The sequence below is a fragment of the Protopterus annectens genome, chromosome 16.part0 (assembly GCF_019279795.1).
Source record: "Protopterus annectens isolate FY-2018-M chromosome 16.part0, PAN1.0, whole genome shotgun sequence".
NCBI lineage: Eukaryota > Metazoa > Chordata > Ceratodontiformes > Protopteridae > Protopterus > Protopterus annectens.
In genome coordinates, this window is record NC_056750.1 from 789,092,783 (window position 1) to 789,098,993 (window position 6,211).

A 6,211-nucleotide genomic window follows, 5' to 3' on the forward strand; every position below is an offset into this window, starting at 1 on the left:
AGGCTAAATAACAACCTTTCCTAAATAACAAGTCATCATCATCATCTTCTTTCGGCTGTTCCCATTAGGGGTCACCACAGCAGATCACCTGTTTCCATTTCTTCCTGTCCTCTGCATCTTGCTCTGTCACACCAACCACCTGCATGTCCTCTCTCACCATGTCCATAAACCTTATCTTAGGCCTTCCTCTTTTCCTGTTACCTGGTAGCTAGCTCTTTTTCCCAATATACTTAGCATCCCTCCTCAGCACATGTCCAAACCAATGTAATCGTGCCTCTCTGGCTTTGTCTCCAAACCTTCCAACCAGGACTGACCCTCTAATATACTTATTCCTAATCCTGTCCACCCTCGTCACACCCAGTGCAAATCTTAACATCTTTATTTCTGCCACATCCAGCTCAAACTCCTGCCTTTTTGTCAATGCCACTGTCTCCAACCCATATAGCATAACTGGTCTCACTACCCTCTTGTAGACCTTCCCTTTCACTCTTATTGGTACTCGTCTGTCACAAATCACTCCTGACACTCTTCTTCACCCACTACATCCTGCCTGTACTCTCTTCTTCACCTCTCTTCCACACTCACCGTTACTCTGAACTATTGACCCCAAGTATTTAAACTCATCCACCTTCACCACCTCTACTCCTTGCATCCTCACCATTCCTCTATCCTCCCTCTCATTCACACACATATATTCTGTCTTAGTCCTGCTGACCTTCATTTCTCTTCTCTCTAGAGCATATCTCAATCTCTCCAGGGTCTCCTCCACCTGTTCCCTACTCTCACTACAGATCACAATGTCATCTGCAAACATCATAGTCCACAGGGACTCCTATCTGATCTCATCTGTCATCCTGTCCATCACCATTGCAAATAAGAAAGGGCTCAGAACTGATCCTTGATGTAACCCCACCTCCACCTTAAACGCATCCGTCACTCCCACTGCAGACCTCACCGCTGTCACACTACCCACGTACATATACTGTACCACTATTACATACTTTTCTGACACTCCTGACTTCCTCATACAATACCACAACTCCTCTCTAGGCACCCTGTCATATGCTTTTTCTAAGTCTACAAAAACACAATGCATATCCTTCCAACATTCTCTGCACTTCTCCATCAACACTCTCAGAGCAAAGATCCCATCTGTAGTGCTCTTTCCTGGCATGAAACCATACTGCTGATCGCTAATCATCACCTCCCTTCTTAACCTAGCTTCCACTTCTCTTTCCCATAACTTCATGCTGTGACTGATCAGTTTAATCCCTCTGTAGTTACTACAGCTCTGCACATCACCCTTATTCTTAAAAATCGGTACCAAAACACTTTTTCTCCATTCCTCAGGCATTCTCTCACTTTCCAAGATTTCATTAAACAATCTGGTTAAAAACTCCACTGCCATTTCACCTAAACACCTCCATGCTTCCACAAGTATGTCATCTGGGCCAACAGCCTTTCCATTCTTCATTCTCTTCATAGCTATCCTTACTTTCTCCTTGCTAATCCATTGTACTTCATGATTCACTATCCCTACATCATCCAACCTTCTCTCCCTCTCATTCTCTTCATTCATCAACCCCTCAAAGTACTCTTTCCATCTCCTCAACACACTCTCCTCGCTTGTGAGTATGTTTCCCATTATCCTTTATCACCTTTACCTGCTGAACATCTTTCCTAGCTCGGTCCCTCTGTCTAGCTAATTGGTACAGGTCCTTTTCTCTCTCCTTAGTGTCCAACCTTTCATACAACTCTTCATATGCCTTATCCTTAGCCTTCGACAACTCTCTCTTTGCCATGCACTTCATCTCCTTATACTTCTGTCTACTTTCTTCATCTCTCTGACAATCCCACTTCTTCTTTGCCAACCTCTTTCTCTGTATACTCTCCTGCACTTCCTCATTCCACCACCATGTCTCCTTGTCGTCCTTCCTCTGTCCAGATGTGATACCAAGCACCTTTATAGCTGTCTCCCTTACTAGCTCTGCTGTAGTTACCCAGCTATTTGGTAACTCTTCACTGCCACCCAGTGCCTGCCTTAACTGATCCCTGAACTCCACCTCACAATTACCCTTTTTCAATTTCCACCACTTGATCCTTTGTGCTGCCCTCACACTCCTTCTCCTCTTCTTTATAACCAACATCATCCTACAAACCACTATCCTATGCTGCCTAACTACACTTTCTCCGGTCACCACTTTACAGTCTCCAATCTCCTTCAAACTGGCCCTCCTACATAAGATATAATCCACCTGAGTGCAGCTTCCTTCACTCTTATATGTCACCCTATGCTCCTCCCTCTTGTTAAAATACATATTCACCACAGCCATGTCCATCCTTTTCACAAAATCCACTACCATCTGACCTTCTGCATTCCTTTGTTTAACACCATACCTACCCATCACTTCCTCATCCCCTCTGTTCCCTTCACCAACATGCTCATTGAAATCTGCTCCAATCACCACTCTCTCATCCTTGGAACAGTCATCACCAATTCATCCAATTCACTCCAAAATTTTTCTTTCTCATCCATTGCACACCCAACTTGTGAAGTATACGCACTAACAACATTCATCATTACACCATCAATTTCCAGCTTCATAAACATCACTCTATCTGACACTCTTTTCACCTCCAAAACACTCTCAGCATACTCTTCCTTCAGAATAACTCCTATGCCATTTCTCCTCCCATCCACACCATGATAAAACAATTTGAACCCACCTCCGATACACCTAGCCTTACTCCCCTTCCACCTGGTCTCTTGCACACACAATATACAAACCTTCCTTCTGTCCATCATATCAGCTAGCTCTCTCCCTATACCAGTCATACTGCCAACATTCAAAGTTCCGACCCTCACTACCACAGTCCTAGCCCTTCTTGGTGTCTGCATGAAATGTTTTGGCGAAGTTTTACACCGGATGCCCTTCCTGACGCAGCCCTCCCCATTTATCCAGGCTTGGGACCGGCACAAAGAAATGCACTGGCTTGTGCATCCCCAGTGGCTGGGTTCTTTCCTAAATAACAAGTAAATGACCAAAAACAGTAACTGTGATATTTAAATGATATTTGTGATCTAATTCCTTTGCGTCATTTATTTTGTTGGCATAATACCCTTACAACTCTGTAGATATAAGAGTTGTTTGCTAAAAAAACAGGAACAAGACACTACTAAATATTACTTTGTTATTAATCTGATAAGTGGCTTGCAGAGAAGAATCAAAGTATATGGTTATTTATTAATAATACCCTGCTAGATGATAAAAAAAGGAGGCCAAATCCATTTCTTACAAATGTGGATGCATTATGCCTAAAATTGAGATCTGTTTTTCTGGGTACTCCAGTTTTCTTCCACATGCAAAAGATATGCTGTAGGCAGATTGGTGTTTCTATAAATGTCCCCAATGTATGCAATACACCTGGTGGCTAGAGGTATTCGGGCTCAAACCATGTACCTTTGGTACAGGGTAAATAGAGCCTAAAGTCCCTGGCCACCACCATTTCTCAGGTTTGCCCAGATTTTTGTGTTAAGAGTTGAGAGCTATGGACAACAGAATTTGTATTCCCCCATTATTGGCTTTGTTGTTTGTCTAGGTTTTCTGTGCTAACCGTTCACAGCTATGGTGAGTGAGAAGTCAGTTGTATTTACTATTCCCCCATTATTTGCTTTGTTGTTTGTCCAGGTTTTTTGTTCAAAGAGTTGAGAGCTATGGTGAGAAGTGAGAATGCATTTGTATTCCCCCATTATTGGCTTTGTTTGCCCAGGTTTTTTTGTGCTAAGAGGTTGAGAGCTATGATGAGAAGTGAGAACTGAATTCATTAAGTGATAGCCATTAAGTTTCAGTCTTCCTATTTTTCAAGCTGGTGATTTAGCATAGTGGTATGTTGCATTCACTGTAGTGTATAGTGTTCTGGGTTCAAGACTTGCCAATAACATGTATGGAGGTAACACAACATTTTATTCTAGCAACTTTCCAAAGTTATACAAACAATGTTGAAAATGTGTCCCTGGTTTTTGATCTTTTGCCCCCCCCAAAAAAAACCTGAAATTGAAAATAAGTGCAAGAAGCTGTGCAAGATGCATATGGCGTACACACTACTGTCATTCTGTTTATAGTTTGGGTATGGAAGTAGACTTTTATGATGGAAATGTTCTGAATTGGGCAGTTTTACAGCACAGCCTACTGGAAAAATGTTCATTCAAACAATAAATTTAAAATGTGCACTGTCTAACAAGTGTGCTGTACTATACAAGGAATATCGGCTGGGGTGTCTAATATGCGGAGTCTGCATGTCCTCCTTGTAGTCATGTGGGTTTCCTCCGGGTGCTCCGGTTTCCTCCCACATCCCCAAAGACATGCTGCAAGTGGATTGGACATGCTAAAATTGGCCCTAGGCATGAGTGCGTGCATGTGTGTGCCTTCCGTGGAAGGTCGGGCACTTGGCTGGCAACTCAACACCATAAAATTCCACTGCCAATCATGAGCAGACAAGGTGATCTGCTGTGGTGACCCCTAACTGGGAAAAGCCGAAAGAGAGAGAGAGAATAATTTAAAAAAGTTAGGAAGGTGTATCAAAGAAAAGAACACATGTATGTTTCTTGCTTTGTGTGTAAGGGGCCAATGATTTGAAAACACCCCAAAGGTAATCTTTATCCACCACTGACCAGATGCATTTTCTTTGGATGTGGTGCAGGTTTCAATGCTGTTTCAATGAATGTGAGTTTCAAGGGCAGAGATGTTTTAATGCCAAGTCTATTGTCATTGTGAGACAGTATTGCTTTTTTATCAGATGTCTGTTAGTGTTTGTGCATTGATGTGCTGCAAAATGTAAAAATAACATCCAAATAATCATTGTAGAAGTAAAGCAGTATGCAGTATGCAAACATTAGTGTTTATGGTAAATGGGGCAAAATAGCCAGGTAATGGGACATTGGAATGGCTGCAGGGGGACTCTGGTGGCATATTTTGGTTGTCTGTTTTTCAGTTTGTGTTTGAAAGTTGGTATCCCACAATTCCATTGGAGTTGGTGGGGTTACGTAATTATGTATGCAAAATAGATGTTAATTAGCATACAGATTTGTACTTATTTTTCATGGCCCTTGTCCAGAGTTTTAATGTTTCCAGGTTGAGAGATATGATGTGAACATGTACGGCATGCATTATGGGTAGGTGTGTTAGATGTGTGCATGGAATAAAGCATAGCCATTACATGACCAGTGTATTGGCAAGCATGAACATAAACCATACTCACCAACTACAGGCTGCTGCCTTGGTGGTATACCAGAGGGACCTACATAAGTGTGTGAGAGATCTGATGTCAGTAGTCACAGCTGTGGCATTGGTACAGGGTGGGTGCAGCATTACAGTACATCAACAGTACATGTCCACAATACTACAGCTTATGCACATCTGTTTATTACTACTATGGAGCAACAGACTATATATATGTAATTTCACATATGCATGATCTACCTGTACAGATGCGGATGGATACACAACAGTGGTCTACTGATGTGCCCTGTGGCCTTACCTGCATGCTCCTCTGCCAGTGTGTGGGTAGCACCCACCTACACTATGGTCTCCGCCAGTTGTTGTGCGTGCGGGCAGGCAGGTGCCACGAGGCTGGCGAGGAGCTCCTCAACATGTGTTGGGGGGGGGTGGATGGCATGCCCCCCCCGTTGTGAGGTAATCCCCCCAGACTGCAGCAGCATGCTGATGGGCATTGCAAAGCATGTCGCTGCAATGATGTCGGACCTGCTCATAACTGCAGTTGTGCAGGCCGACATCATTGACCTTGTGGACTAGTTTGTTCCACAGGGTGGTGTGCTCCTGCTGCTCATGGGCTGTTCTGCCAAACAGCACCTGGTAATGCTGTACCAGGTGGTTGCTGATGACCTCATTTTCGTCCACTGAATAGATAGGTAATCTGCCGTGTGACATCTTGCCTGAAAGACATAAAGATGGAAACAGGTCTGAGCAACTCATACAGCAAGGTTACCATAGTTCTTAATACACATCTCTGTCTCTCGCCCACCATATCTGCGACAACAAACTGTTCACCCAACTCAGTAGGTATGGCTACAGCTTACCTGCCATTGAGACATATATCGTATTGTACCACGCTTTGTGCTATGTGTTTGTAGCCATGTTCCCTGTGGGGACACTATAATTGCTGGCCTGTTACAGACAATGTCACCTGCATG